The sequence below is a fragment of the Strongylocentrotus purpuratus genome, unplaced genomic scaffold, assembly GCF_000002235.5.
Source record: "Strongylocentrotus purpuratus isolate Spur 01 unplaced genomic scaffold, Spur_5.0 spur5_contig_867, whole genome shotgun sequence".
Classification (NCBI taxonomy): Eukaryota; Metazoa; Echinodermata; class Echinoidea; order Camarodonta; family Strongylocentrotidae; genus Strongylocentrotus; species Strongylocentrotus purpuratus.
In genome coordinates, this window is record NW_022145576.1 from 1,577,456 (window position 1) to 1,593,419 (window position 15,964).

Below are 15,964 nucleotides of genomic sequence, written 5' to 3' on the forward strand. Positions count from 1 at the left end.
TCCCTCAAAACTCGCCTTTTCCCCCAATGATATACTTCCTGTACTGTACATTTTTTACTTCTTTTCATATATTTGTATTTGTAAGCGCTATGGTACTTGTTGTTTTTGGCACTCCTAAATATTCAATATTATTATTATTAATGTCCCTATGTGCTCCCAAAGAGCTTAAGAAATTATTTCCCTAGCTTTAGCCATGATTTCAATTATCTGCTGGTGACTGCTGTCAACCAACTGGTATCTGTGTAATGCAGGACTAGACATACTGGAAAGATAAACCATTGACCTGTGTATTGATGGAATTGAGAGGGTGATGACATCCCTTTAATTTACAATGCTATTTGTACCAATGGTAAACAGGCTAGTTTTATGTCTTTCTGAATTTATTTACCAAAATCTGATTATCAAAGATTGCAACGGACCTGTCTCCAACATTTATCTTGTGAATTTATTTATATCTTAACCATATCAGAATTGAGGTTTTAATTCTTAGAGCTAATATACACTAAATATATAAATGTACATTGTAAAATGCTATGCTTCTTCCTATAAAAATTGTATAAAACACTTCTCATAATGTAATGTATTCTGTCAAGTTGGGCATGTATTCTTTGTGTTGGTATGTTAAAAGCAGTATGCCATTTTCTAGTAAAGCATGTACATTATCAAATAAAATTTCATGGTATCAAAATTGACGGATTTATTGTGTATTGTACTGTATAGTGAAAGAATGCTGTGAACAAAAATCTCTTTCCAATATGATCATGCTGTATTTTCTTTCATTGATTATTTTCTTTCAAAATAGAATGGGATATCGAAGGTTACACATGTTCAAGTAGGAATTCCCAAACATAAAAAAAAAAAAAAAAATGTTGCCCTGTCAGTGGTTTGAAACAATTTATTATCCAGAAGAATCTGCAAATATTGATACAAGTACAACAGTATTTTTAAAAAACGATTCCAAAAACAGAGACTCAAGATTCATCCCTACCATGTTAATGTATAATTTAGAGAATAGAATGCCCGTGAGACTTGAAAGAAATTCGATATTCAGAGTGTTACAGAATAAATAATATATTTAATATAGAGTATTAAAAAAGAGGAAGTTACTTTTGAATGACTTGAATTGAGAAATACTATGACAAGAGAACAAGAGGAGAGAAGGAAGGATAGGGAAAGAAATTAGGAAATAGACATGTATAAGAAGTTTGAAAGAGAGGGAGAGAGAAGGGAGGGGGGGGGGGACGACGGAATAGGTAGAAGTTGAATCTTCAAGAACATAATTGTAGCACGACTATGGATCGAACTTCAGTGCAGTATCAGTCTCTAGAAGTTCATGTGGTGTTCAGGTACAATATTCTCCCTTAAAAAATCCAATCTGTAAGGGCATTTAAACGGTCAAAGGGTCGGGGTCACATGCTATGTCAAATATTAAAGAAGCACTGTTTACCACGAATATTTATAAAGAAATAATACAATACAACGGAGAAGTTGACAACCCGATCTTTTTCCCTTCAAAGTGAGGCGCCTTAAAATCTACTAGAATACTCATTCATGAATTCGTTATTTGATTTGGGATAAAATTCGATATGCAACCACTGATAGCTGAGTAACCTTTTATACACACAATAAACCGTCTGATTCGATTTCACGAGCCAACACTTTATGCGTTGGCTGTCGGTCGCAGGTTCTCATTCAGTAAAATAATATCCATTCTCTTCTCTAATTCTATTTCGCTGCAATCAAGGGAGCAATGACTATCAAGTTGGAATAATTTTTTCTTACCTCTTTTTCATGAAATGATTTTGACTTAGTCATGAACAGTTAAAGTTAATATCTTCTCAGAACTTTCTTTAAAAATGTTCGTTAATCAATCTTCATTGATCAATTAAGGTTTATCTCCCAAGAATAAATCATATTGACGCAATCAGTTCATGAAAAGAGGTAAGAAAGGTATACTCCAACTTCTTGCACACACTTGCACATTTTTCTTCTTTTTTCTTTTATTAATTTCTTTCCACTTTTTATTCAGATACTTTCTGAACAAAATCTTTATATGTGACTCTCTATTCCCCTACATTCTCCTAAAACAGCGCCATGTAGGCATGTACCCCCCCCCCCCCTTCCCGGCTGCTATCGACTCAAGCTTCCTTGCTTATGATAGTTGGCCTCTGCATTTATCTTGATTATTTTTACTTACCTCCATACTTTCAAGCGTTCAATTATGCATTTTTTAAATATTTTATTTTGTGTGTATTAAGTTGTCACTCTTGATGTAAATCAATTATATTATATACTATTATTGTTATTTGAATGTTTTATATTTGATTTATCAATAAATGCAGAAACATCTGGTAAAAAAAAAAAAATGGGCAAAAGTGTTTTATCCCTTTGATGTTGTTTCATTATTCCCGTGGCATAAGGCGCGTCATTTCGATTGCGCTATTACATGTTCGAGCCTTCAGGCAATTAGTGCATGCGCCAATTATTTTACGCGTTTTTCCATGCGTTTAGTTCATTCACTTTTGCACGATGTCACTCTCGCACGGTGCACCAGCGGCCCGCTTCGCATGAGGCGTCATTTGGATTGCGTTATTACCCTACGCTAATTTTAAGCATGTGAAGACCATACGCCAATAATTCAACGCATTGTGTGGATTGTCCATTTAGCAATTAGTTTCGGACCGTCTCACCATGATATGATGCGTCGAAACTCGCGTCAGTCGACGCTTTGAGTGCAACGGTCTTTGTTGTTGTTTGGATACGGAAAGGAACACTCTGCAATCAGATGTGCTGTCTGATTTTTAAATGCGGGTAGTCTTTCAAAACTAAAGAATAGCAAGGACTACTATTGAATTTTTGTGTTAAATTTGTTACAAAATTATTGCCTACTTCGTAAATTCTACTTTGCAAATCGCACGACTCGGATTGCAACTTGGTACCCAGGGATGTTTCCCCGAAACGCCATGAAAAATTAATGACCATTAACTGACATTATTTTACCCCCAAGGAATCTGAATAACTATGTCAGACCATCTCTCGTTACCGATCGATTTGAACACTATACATTTCTTGTATCTCGGGAGAACTATTTTCCTCAAGGTCTGCCATTTTAGTCGGATGATTTTGGAAATAGCGCCTACGTAATAAGCTTTATTTAGCAGTGGTTTACGTTAGAAAAGCGTTGGCCAAGGCCCATTAAGGCAGTTGATTTGGTAAAAATGCTATTTTGTCAGTGCATGTGACGGCCTGAGCATGAGTTATTTTCTTAGCGCTATCATTCAGAATTTCAGGGTCATAGTTGAGTTAGGTGGGGGGGGGGGGGCAGAGGCAACGGACCGACTTCCAAAGTGGGGGGTTGGGGCACCAACAAAATAGGGCACTTTCTGGAAAAAGGGCATCTTCCAAGGAAAATCTCAAAGCGAAAATATACAATTTTTTAAACATTGGTATGTATATACCCCTATATTGTGATTACATTATCAGGGATGATTTCAATATTTAGTTCCTCTTAATACAACATATAAGATATTGCTTAAGCATCATACTTCGCAGTTGGGTGTGATGGTCTTAAAATTCATTTGCGTGCGAGCGAGGAAATTTTTAAAGATTTTTGAGATCGTAGTGCGAAAAATTACTTAAAGAGGAAAAACCCAATCCTGATGGGGTTATAAGCAAATTCTCATAACGGAAGACTGAAAAGACCTCTGATAAGTTACATAATTATAACATCTATATTAAACTACGAGCGAGCGTAGCGAGCGAGCTTTGCAGAAAATTGCTCTTAGTCGCTTGAAATTAGGGGCACGTTTAATGATGAGAGGAAAAGGGGACACTTATAGAAAGGGTTAAAACACGTATTAGAATAGAAAAGGAGCATGTGTCAAAGTATAAAGGCTAATTGTCAGAGGTGAAAATGGGGCACTTCTTAAACCTAAAAAAAGAGGCACGCACCAGGGATAAAAAGGGATTTTACTAGAATTGGAAATGGGCATTTTTCGACGAAAAAGAGGCACTCATCAGATTTTGATATGGGCATTTATACGAAGTGAAAGGGGGGGGGGGCATTTTGGATAGGTTCCTTATTAGTAAGGGGAAAAGGGGCTCATATCATAGTTAAAAGGGTAATTATTAGATGTGAAAAGGGGCACTTAGGCGTTAGGCCTATCGCATCTGAAAAGGAGCATTGACCATAAATAAAAAGAGGCACTTATGAGAATGAAAAAGGGGCACTAATGATAAAGGAAAATGTGCATTTGTTGAAAGAAGGGGAGGGGGGTAATCGTCCTAGAGTGTGGTTTCCCTAGGGGTTAGTTGTCCTAGGGGGTAGTTGACCTGGGGGGGGGGGGGTTATCCAGGAAGTGGATGTCCAGGGGGTAGGTGTCCTAGAACCGATGAAAAGAGTACTAATCAGGAGGGGAGGGGGCACTTGTCGAAGTAAAACGAATATCTCTCAGAATTGAATAGGGTCATTTACAAGAGATGAAAAGGGGTACTTATGAGAATGAAAGGGAGCTATTTTCATAAATGCAATGAGGCATTTTTGAGAATGGAAAGAGGGCACACGTGAAAATATAAGGTGCGCTTATGCGAATTAAAAAGGGGTAGTTAATAAAAGGGGAAAGGGCACTTTTTCAAAGGAAAAGGGGAACTTGTCAAAGCAAAAGGGGAACCTCTCAGATTTGTACAGGGCAATTATCAGAGGTGAAAGGGGCCCTCATCAAAAGTGAAAAGAGGCGCTTCTCGTACCTGAAAAGGGGAACTTACTAGAGATTAAAATAGGCACTTATGGAATGGAAAATGGACACTTATTACAAAGGAAAATGGAAACTTGTCAAAGGAAAAGGGGTACGTATCAAAATAAAAGGGGCGCTTATCAGAGGTGGAAAGAGGAATGGGCACTTAAAAAAAATAATAGGGGCACTTGTCAAAATAAAGGGGCACTTTTCCTATGTAAAAACCAATCGTCTGATATATTCCTTAAGAGTAAGGATCCATATGCGGACATTGATAAACTTATTCTCCGCATCGAAGCCGATCTGGCAATAATTATGGATTATTGCATATATTCTGTTTGCTAACCTTTGCGATGTTATCGTAAGAAAAGAAAATCAAAATTGTATGGGTTCATCTGATGAAGCTCATATCGTGAACCTTCATGAACTTTCCTAGGCACTCTAGATCAACAACACATGTACCATCAGACATATAGATCAATGCAGTGGTGTTTTCGGTCCGGCCATTGAGGGGGCAGTGATATAAAAAAAAAAAGGGGGGGGGGTGGTGTCGCCTGTCTTCGGTATAAGAAACAGGATTCATTATACAACCATATTTTGAGGTGCAAAAACGAATCATATCACCCCCCCCCCCCACCAATATCTCCACTTCCTAGTTTCGCATTTTCTTTGCTTTTTTCCCTTTCGTGCCCCTTAAGCTACGCCAAAGTTTCGGATAATTATGATGTGGCTCGAATCATGAACCTTCACAGTGCTCTCAAAGTCTCACCAGATCAATAACACATTAAGCATTATGGTTGAGTAATGGGATTTAACCTCTAATGGACCGGGAGGTCTGTCTGGGAGGTCTGTCTCGTCCACTGGAAATCAATTTGTCCACATTGTATTGAGCCGCCATGCACCTTTCATGAGAAGCCAAGTTCGATAACATTTTCTCAAACGTTTAACATCTTTAAAAGCATTTTGTAAAATAAAATACGAACACATCGTTGTGGCTGTTGAGTCACATGAACTATTGAGACCCTTTGCTGACCCTAAATTGAGATTTTCAGCATTTGGTATTCAAAGCGACAGGGAAATCATGATTCCAATTTCCTATCAAAACACATGCGTATGGGATTTGAGGTGTGTGTGTGTGTTTTTTTTGTTTTTTGTTTTTTCGCGGGGGGGGGGGGGGGGGAGTATTCTACCATAATACAGACATACTAATTTTTAAGTCTTGAAATCTTTATAGTAAAACGTGAGAAGTGAAGGACACATACTTTAGGTCTACTCGTGAGAAAGTGAATTAAACACGTTATTTTTTTTTCTTTCACTGAGAAAAACTCTATTAAAGAAATCGACTTAAATTAAAAAACATCAAACACCCAAATTACAAGGCAATGATGATAAAAGAAGATCAGCTGACTTTTACCATGATTTTGTGGGAATGCAACGATGACCTTGCCCGTATCATGAGTCTGGTGATCTTGGTGAAATAATGCTTCCCGTCAAAATTTCTCCCCAGGGATAAAAATGAGAAACGGTTCGGAAGATGGCGGCGCCGAACTCTGACGTCACGAATCGGGAGGAAAATTCATCACAATGACATGACTGTGGTCAGCTTACTGCTTTACGAATCATAGTACGAATAAGGCATTTGGAATGGTATGCAAATTTGTTTATCCGCTGAAAAATTCGTCCTTATTATTAAGAAATCGAAACCTTAGGAATTGGAAAAGGTTACAAAGTATGTTTTTTCTCGCATTGGACTGTACTTTCAAGGATGAAAATAGATGTCTGAAATGTAAAACAATGAACATCTCCCCAAAACAAAAGTATTAGATGAACATTTAACGAGGCAGAGGCGGACAGGGTTATCAAATTGTTTCATCACCTTTTTGTGTCGCTAGATATTACCCTACGAAATTCCATCCATTTTCAAATCATGTTAGAAGGGTTGAATCTACCATTAAAAAAAAGCCTTCCTTCTATTGTCTTTTTATGTCTTGATTGAGCATGTTCGTCTTTAGAGCGATGTGTGACGAATTCATGGGTAAGTATGTATGGATGTTTATTAATAATTGACAAGTAAATATTGCATTATCAAAACAATCCTATTATGGGACGATTTCGTAAGAAAGTGTTTATGGATGTGTCCTAATTAAAATGAAATTTCTACAAAATAAATGTTTTCAGCTCCGGGTAGCCGATTCGCATCTTAGTTCAACTTCCCTCCGGCGAAATTCCCCGTAGTACTATTTCCCATTAAATGTGAACCCGATACCAGATTTTATAACGTTTAATCAAAGGTCGAATCAGCACAGACAAAACAAAGGCTGTATGAATTGATTGCTTTTCACGTTTCCCGAGTAGGCCTACAGTTGAATTTAAATTCAACTCTGTAAGGTTCGGAAATTTAATGAAATATCATGCCATAGTTCTTATACTTTTTGAAAAGCAATTTATAGATTAATTTGAAGCAGCAGTCATTTAAACCGTTCTTCAGCATTTGGGTTTCTGGACATGAACAAGACTGTATGATTTTGTTGTAATCATCAATTTTAATGACGTAGCTACCGGGGGATACAGTGAGGGGGAGGGGGTGGCAAATTCACTGACAGAGTGGTAAAAAATAAGAGAAAGAGCATGGAGAAGCTCCCCAATCAAGAGTCTTGTAAATGTGCATTTAATTATTGAGTAGGTATGGTGCCTCTGATATCAATACATTATTCCCTGCATTAACGATGATGCTGTCTGCCATGGCCTATTTTCATTGTCTTCCTGCACATGCCCATATTCATCCTCACTATACAGAAGAAAAGACATATTGAATCATTCATGAGTTCTAATTATCACGGTCGGTTTACAGAAGCATGAAACAAAAACATGAGCTTTTACCCATGCAAACTGAATGGTGTAAAGGATACCTTGGAAGCAGGCATATGGGTTAATTGCCTTCATAAGCCTGATTAGCGAAGGTAATTGCGCGGAAAATAAAACCAGTCAAAATGACGCCTCGTTTGCGTATACATGTACCTTTTGATATAGACAGGACCTTGGTTTGATTTGCTAAGGTTTCCTAAATAAATCAACATTGCAGATTAAAGCTGACAATTCTTTTAAATTCAAAGATTAAATATACATGCATTCAACAAATAAAGTGATAATAACATAATAATAGCATGAAAATAGTATCAAAGTAAAAAATCCTTTGTAGAAACGTTGAGTGGACATCGAGTAGTTTGTGACAAAACAGATTTGGAGGAGAGGGTCATGGACCCCAGGGTCTCAGTCATGTAGAAATACTAGAAGTATGAGTGACCAAAGGTTTTCAAGATGACCATAAACAAAGATTTCTTCTGACGCTAAAATACACCCAAAATGAAAATTACGGGTGTTTTTTTCCCGAATTCACACCCTAAACGGGTATTTCTCAAAAGTGTGCTTCCAAACAAGTATTGTAAAACTGTGATTCATTGAGGAGTGCGATAGGGATTACCATTTAAGTCGTTGGCAATGTAAAATAAATTTAATTGCGCGTCTAATGTAACAATTTATTTCAATAGAGAAGCTATAATAACAACGTGTACAATTTCCGACCACCTTTTAATCCGGAGTCGGGATCTAGACAAATACAAAAGGATTTTTAAAAAGTACCCTTTTTCTTGAAAATTGACGTTTTTTTAACCCCTTGACGCAGCACCGCGAGGACCCGAGTGCTATCCATAAAAAAACATAAGCGTGCTTACAGTATCTTTGACCGAGATTCCATGCAGGGCCATGGCTAGAGAACAAACTGAATAATATAGGTAAATTTATGATGACAATCAGAAACACATTCGTTGAATAAACTGGCAACTATTTAACGACAAGGGCGATTAAATTATGTACTTTCTTTACATTCGTTTGTAGGATCTCCGCAACCAAAATTAATACGCCCAAGTTTGCATTTATACCATTTCACATTCACACAGCGCGTCAAATATTGAAACCAGTCGCTGACGCGGTCGATATAGCTACCTCAGCAATAGACGTCTCGGATACATAGAAAAGTGAACAGGTTTCAATTTAATTTTTGTCTACCTCTATAGATGAAAATGACAATTGGAATGGTGAAGGAGGTCTAGGCCAATAGGCAATAGTCTTAGTTCTCTAACTCGATCTTTAATGTGTTGACAATGGGACATCTCGAGCTTGGAGAGATAGATATGTTGCACAAATCAAAGTTTGGATTAGGGTGTGAATGAGAGGCGTAGAACTTACAAAGGACAACTTATTTACTTTTCTTTACATTCGTTTTGTAGGAGATAGCGCGAACGCAGATCTCCGCTACCATAAATAATACGCCCGAGTTCCCCACGTTTGGGGGAATCGCAAGGTTCAGCAAGCCGGAGTGCAATGGCAAGCCTCGCCCTGGGGTGCATCCTTCTTGATCAATGCGACCCCTGCGCCAGGTAAGTATGCTTCGAAAGAATCGGTCGCAGTTCTTGATCAAATCCCTTGGATGACATAAAACGGTTAAACATCCAGTCCTACAGCAAGAAATCACATGCAGAATCTCAATAATGCCCCACTTTGGAGGTGTGACTGCGGTTTCTTGGCACTATGAAAGTGTTTCTACAGATGGTCGGCCTTTTATGTGCCACCTTCCTTGAAAAGTCACAATTCAGGAAGATATATTGACACTCTTTCAAAATAAGGCCGCAGCATATAACTGAGTAAACGGTATTGTTGATGGGGTGCATATTCACGAATCTAACAATGCAGACACTTGGACGTCACGGATTTAATTAACAACAGCGTCATACGAAAATCAGCAAAAGGATTGTATTCTTTGGTCGGGCAGCAAGTAAAATACCCCGAGGAGCCGGAACCGGATTCTGCAAAGGCAGATGTGTTCACAACCTCTTTCGAAACATATTGTTTTATCATTTATAAGTCATGAAAACAAGACCCATTACAGATGCACAAGAGGCTCCCTGCTAATATGTCATTAAGTGCGTTAATAAAGTCTGTGACCGAAATTGTCCTTTTTGCCATTAACTCAATGAAATTTGCAGAGTTTATTTCACATTTGTTGATACCATTTCACATTCTCACACAGCAGGTAGAATTTCAAAACCAGTCGAAGTAGCTACCCTCAGCAATAGACGTCTCGAAAAGAAAGGGTTTCAATTTAATTTTTTGTTTACCTCAATAGATGAAAATGACAATTGGAATGGTGAAGGAGGTCTATTCCAATAGGCAATAGCGTTAGTTCTCGAACTCGATCTTTAATTTGTTGACAATGGGACATCTCGAGCTTGGAGAGATAGATATGTTTCACAAATCAAAGTTTGGATTAGGGTGTGAATGAGAGGCGTAGAACTTACAAAGGACAACTTATTTACTTTTCTTTACATTCGTTTTGTAGGAGATAGCGCGAACGCAGATCTCCGCTACCATAAATAATACGCCCGAGTTCCCCACGTTTGGGGGAATCGCAAGGTTCAGCAAGCCGGAGTGCAATGGCAAGCCTCGCCCTGGGGGTGCATCCTTCTTGATCAATGCGACCCCTGCGCCAGGTAAGTATGCTTCGAAAGAATCGGTCGCAGTTCTTGATCAAATCCCTTGGATGACATAAAACGGTTAAACATCCAGTCCTACAGCAAGAAATCACATGCAGAATCTCATCTGTGCCCCACTTTGGAGGTGTGACTTCAGTTTCTTGGCACTATGACTGTGTTCCTACAGATGGCCGGCATTTTCTTTGCCATCCCTCTTGAAAAGTCACAATTTGGGAAGAAATATTTACACTTTTTCAAAATAAGGCCGCAGCATATAACTTAGTAAACGGTATTGTTGATGGGGTGCATATTCACGAATCTAACAATGCAGATACTTGGACGTCACGGATTTAAATAACAACAGCGTCATACGAAAATCAGCAAAAGGATTGTATTCTTTGGTCGGGCAGCCAGTAAAATACCCCGAGGAGCCGGAACCGGATTCTGCAAAGGCAGATGTGTTCACAACCTCTTTCGAAACATATTGTTTTATCATTTATAAGTCATGAAAACAAGACCCATTACAGATGCACAAGAGGCTCCCTGCTAATATGTCATTAAGTGCGTTAATAAAGTCTGTGACCGAAATTGTCCTTTTTGCCATTAACTCAATGAAATTTGCAGAGTTTATTTCACATTTGTTGATACCATTTCACATTCTCACACAGCAGGTAGAATTTCAAAACCAGTCGAAGTAGCTACCCTCAGCAATAGACGTCTCGAAAAGAAAGGGTTTCAATTTAGTCTTTTGTTTACCTCAATAGATGAAAATGACAATTGGAATGGTGAAGGAGGTCTATTCCAATAGGCAATAGCGTTAGTTCTCGAACTCGATCTTTAATTTGTTGACAATGGGACATCTCGAGCTTGGAGAGATAGATATGTTGCACAAATCAAAGTTTGGATTAGGGTGTGAATGAGAGGCGTAGAACTTACAAAGGACAACTTATTTACTTTTCTTTACATTCGTTTTTGTAGGAGATAGCGCGAACGCAGATCTCCGCTACCATAAATAATACGCCCGAGTTCCCCACGTTTGGGGGAATCGCAAGGTTCAGCAAGCCGGAGTGCAATGGCAAGCCTCGCCCTGGGGTGCATCCTTCTTGATCAATGCGACCCCTGCGCCAGGTAAGTATGCTTCGAAAGAATCGGTCGCAGTTCTTGATCAAATCCCTTGGATGACATAAAACGGTTAAACATCCAGTCCTACAGCAAGAAATCACATGCAGAATCTCAATAATGCCCCACTTTGGAGGTGTGACTGCGGTTTCTTGGCACTATGAAAGTGTTTCTACAGATGGTCGGCCTTTTATGTGCCACCTTCCTTGAAAAGTCACAATTCAGGAAGATATATTGACACTCTTTCAAAATAATGCTGCAGCATATGACCTAGTAAACGGTATAGTTAATGCCGTGCATATTCATGAATTTAACAATGCAGATACTTGGACGTCACGGATTTAAATAACAATAGCGTCATACGAAGATCAGCAAAATGATTGTATCCTGTGGTCGGGCAGCCAGTGCAAAAACCCCGAGGAGCCGGATTCTGCAAAGGCAGATGTGTTCACAACCTCTTTCGAAACATATTGTTTTATCATTTATAAGTCATGAAAACAAGACCCATTACAGATGCACAAGAGGCTCCCTGCTAATATGTCATTAAGTGCGTTAATAAAGTCTGTGACCGAAATTGTCCTTTTTGCCATTAACTCAATGAAATTTGCAGAGTTTATTTCACATTTGTTGATACCATTTCACATTCTCACACAGCAGGTAGAATTTCAAAACCAGTCGAAGTAGCTACGTACCCTCAGCAATAGACGTCTCGAAAAGAAAGGGTTTCAATTTAATTTTTTGTTTACCTCAATAGATGAAAATGACAATTGGAATGGTGAAGGAGGTCTATTCCAATAGGCAATAGCGTTAGTTCTCGAACTCGATCTTTAATTTGTTGACAATGGGACAACTCGAGCTTGGAGAGATAGATATGTTGCACAAATCAAAGTTTGGATTAGGGTGTGAATGAGAGGCGTAGAACTTACAAAGGACAACTTATTTACTTTTCTTTACATTCGTTTTGTAGGAGATAGCGCGAACGCAGATCTCCGCTACCATAAATAATACGCCCGAGTTCCCCACGTTTGGGGGAATCGCAAGGTTCAGCAAGCCGGAGTGCAATGGCAAGCCTCGCCCTGGGGGTGCATCCTTCTTGATCAATGCGACCCCTGCGCCAGGTAAGTATGCTTCGAAAGAATCGGTCGCAGTTCTTGATCAAATCCCTTGGATGACATAAAACGGTTAAACATCCAGTCCTACAGCAAGAAATCACATGCAGAATCTCAATAATGCCCCACTTTGGAGGTGTGACTGCGGTTTCTTGGCACTATGAAAGTGTTTCTACAGATGGTCGGCCTTTTATGTGCCACCTTCCTTGAAAAGTCACAATTCAGGAAGATATATTGACACTCTTTCAAAATAATGCTGCAGCATATGACCTAGTAAACGGTATAGTTAATGCCGTGCATATTCATGAATTTAACAATGCAGATACTTGGACGTCACGGATTTAAATAACAATAGCGTCATACGAAGATCAGCAAAATGATTGTATCCTGTGGTCGGGCAGCCAGTGCAAAAACCCCGAGGAGCCGGATTCTGCAAAGGCAGATGTGTTCACAACCTCTTTCGAAACATATTGTTTTATCATTTATAAGTCATGAAAACAAGACCCATTACAGATGCACAAGAGGCTCCCTGCTAATATGTCATTAAGTGCGTTAATAAAGTCTGTGACCGAAATTGTCCTTTTTGCCATTAACTCAATGAAATTTGCAGAGTTTATTTCACATTTGTTGATACCATTTCACATTCTCACACAGCAGGTAGAATTTCAAAACCAGTCGAAGTAGCTACGTACCCTCAGCAATAGACGTCTCGAAAAGAAAGGGTTTCAATTTAATTTTTTGTTTACCTCAATAGATGAAAATGACAATTGGAATGGTGAAGGAGGTCTATTCCAATAGGCAAAAGTCTTAGTTCTCGAACTCGATCATTAATTTGTTGACAATGGGACATCTCGAGCTTGGAGAGATAGATATGTTGCACAATTCAAAGTTTGGATTAGGGTGTGAATGAGAGGCGTAGCACTTACAAAGGACAACTTATTTACTTTTCTTTACATTCGTTTTGTAGGAGATAGCGCGAACGCAGATTTCCGCTACCATAAATAATACGCCCGAGTTCCCCACGTTTGGGGGAATCGCAAGGTTCAGCAAGCCGGAGTGCAATGGCAAGCCTCGCCCTGGGGGTGCATCCTTCTTGATCAATGCGACCCCTGCGCCAGGTAAGTATGCTTCGAAAGAATCGGTCGCAGTTCTTGATCAAATCCCTTGGATGACATAAAACGGTTAAACATCCAGTCCTACAGCAAGAAATCACATGCAGAATCTCAATAATGCCCCACTTTGGAGGTGTGACTGCGGTTTCTTGGCACTATGAAAGTGTTTCTACAGATGGTCGGCCTTTTATGTGCCACCTTCCTTGAAAAGTCACAATTCAGGAAGATATATTGACACTCTTTCAAAATAATGCTGCAGCATATGACCTAGTAAACGGTATAGTTAATGCCGTGCATATTCATGAATTTAACAATGCAGATACTTGGACGTCACGGATTTAAATAACAATAGCGTCATACGAAGATCAGCAAAATGATTGTATCCTGTGGTCGGGCAGCCAGTGCAAAACCCCGAGGAGCCGGATTCTGCAAAGGCAGATGTGTTCACAACCTCTTTCGAAACATATTGTTTTATCATTTATAAGTCATGAAAACAAGACCCATTACAGATGCACTAGAGGCTCCCTGCTAATATGTCATTAAGTGCGTTAATAAAGTCTGTGACCGAAATTGTCCTTTTTGCCATTAACTCAATGAAATTTGCAGAGTTTATTTCACATTTGTTGATACCATTTCACATTCTCACACAGCAGGTAGAATTTCAAAACCAGTCGAAATAGCTACCCTCAGCAATAGACGTCTCGAAAAGAAAGGGTTTCAATTTAATCTTTTGTTTACCTCAATAGATGAAAATGACAATTGGAATGGTGAAGGAGGTCTAGGACAATAGGCAATAGCGTTAGTTCTCGAACTCGATCTTTAATTTGTTGACAATGGGACATCTCGAGCTTGGAGAGATAGATATGTTGCACAAATCAAAGTTTGGATTGGGGTGTGAATGAGAGGGCGTAGAACTTACAAAGGACAACTTATTTACTTTTCTTTACATTCGTTTTGTAGGAGATAGCGCGAACGCAGATCTCCGCTACCATAAATAATACGCCCGAGTTCCCCACGTTTGGGGGAATCGCAAGGTTCAGCAAGCCGGAGTGCAATGGCAAGCCTCGCCCTGGGGGTGCATCCTTCTTGATCAATGCGACCCCTGCGCCAGGTAAGTATGCTTCGAAAGAATCGGTCGCAGTTCTTGATCAAATCCCTTGGATGACATAAAACGGTTAAACATCCAGTCCTACAGCAAGAAATCACATGCAGAATCTCATCTATGGCCCACTTTGGAGGTGTGACTTCAGTTTCTTGGCACTATGACTGTGTTCCTACAGATGGCCGGCATTTTATGTGCCACCTTCCTTGAAAAGTCACAATTCAGGAAGATATATTGACACTCTTCAAAATAATGCTGCAGCATATGACCTAGTAAACGGTATTGTTAATGCCGTGCATATTCATGAATTTAACAATGCAGATACTTGGACGTCACGGATTTAAATAACAATAGCGTCATGCGAAGATCAGCAAAATGATTGTATCCTGTGGTCGGGCAGCCAGTGCAAAACCCCGAGAAGCCGGATTCTGCAAAGGCAGATGTGTTCACAACCTCTTTCGAAACATATTGTTTTATCATTTATAAGTCATGAAAACAAGACCCATTACAGATGCACAAGAGGCTCCCTGCTAATATGTCATTAAGTGCGTTAATAAAGTCTGTGACCGATATTGTCCTTTTTGCCATTAACTCAATGAAATTTGCAGAGTTTATTTCACATTTGTTGATACCATTTCACATTCTCACACAGCAGGTAGAATTTCAAAAACCAGTCGAAATAGCTACCCTCAGCAATAGACGTCTCGAAAAGAAATGGTTTCAATTTAATCTTTTGTTTACCTCAATAGATGAAAATGACAATTTGAATGGTGAAGGAGGTCTATTCCAATAGGCAATAGCGTTAGTTCTCGAACTCGATCTTTAATTTGTTGACAATGGGACATCTCGAGCTTGGAGAGACAGATATGTTGCACAAATCAAAGTTTGGATTAGGGTGTGAATGAGAGGCGTAGAACTTACAAAGGACAACTTATTTACTTTTCTTTACATTCGTTTTGTAGGAGATAGCGCGAACGCAGATCTCCGCTACCATAAATAATACGCCCGAGTTCCCCACGTTTGGGGGAATCGCAAGGTTCAGCAAGCCGGAGTGCAATGGCAAGCCTCGCCCTGGGGGTGCATCCTTCTTGATCAATGCGACCCCTGCGCCAGGTAAGTATGCTTCGAAAGAATCGGTCGCAGTTCTTGATCAAATCCCTTGGATGACATAAAACGGTTAAACATCCAGTCCTACAGCAAGAAATCACATGCAGAATCTCATCTATGGCCCACTTTGGAGGTGTGACTTCAGTTTCTTGGC

At 39.3% G+C, this 15,964-nt stretch overlaps 7 non-coding genes across 7 annotated transcripts; all 7 read right to left on the reverse strand.

Moving 5' to 3' along the window:
* Positions 1-9,016: 9,016 nt before the first annotated feature.
* Positions 9,017-9,177, reverse strand: LOC115917714. The gene has a single exon (XR_004062315.1). It is a non-coding gene; the product is annotated as a U1 spliceosomal RNA (small nuclear RNA).
* Positions 9,178-10,125: 948 nt separating this feature from the next.
* Positions 10,126-10,287, reverse strand: LOC115917699. Its single transcript, XR_004062287.1, has one exon. It is a non-coding gene; the product is annotated as a U1 spliceosomal RNA (small nuclear RNA).
* A 949-nt stretch (positions 10,288-11,236) lies between these two features.
* LOC115917715 lies at positions 11,237-11,397 on the reverse strand. The gene has a single exon (XR_004062320.1). It is a non-coding gene; the product is annotated as a U1 spliceosomal RNA (small nuclear RNA).
* A 947-nt stretch (positions 11,398-12,344) lies between these two features.
* LOC115917710 lies at positions 12,345-12,506 on the reverse strand. The gene has a single exon (XR_004062309.1). It is a non-coding gene; the product is annotated as a U1 spliceosomal RNA (small nuclear RNA).
* A 947-nt stretch (positions 12,507-13,453) lies between these two features.
* LOC115917717 lies at positions 13,454-13,615 on the reverse strand. The gene has a single exon (XR_004062325.1). It is a non-coding gene; the product is annotated as a U1 spliceosomal RNA (small nuclear RNA).
* Positions 13,616-14,558: 943 nt separating this feature from the next.
* LOC115917719 lies at positions 14,559-14,720 on the reverse strand. The gene has a single exon (XR_004062327.1). It is a non-coding gene; the product is annotated as a U1 spliceosomal RNA (small nuclear RNA).
* A 942-nt stretch (positions 14,721-15,662) lies between these two features.
* On the reverse strand, positions 15,663-15,824 carry LOC115917720. Its single transcript, XR_004062329.1, has one exon. It is a non-coding gene; the product is annotated as a U1 spliceosomal RNA (small nuclear RNA).
* Between the last annotated feature and the right edge of the window lie 140 nt (positions 15,825-15,964).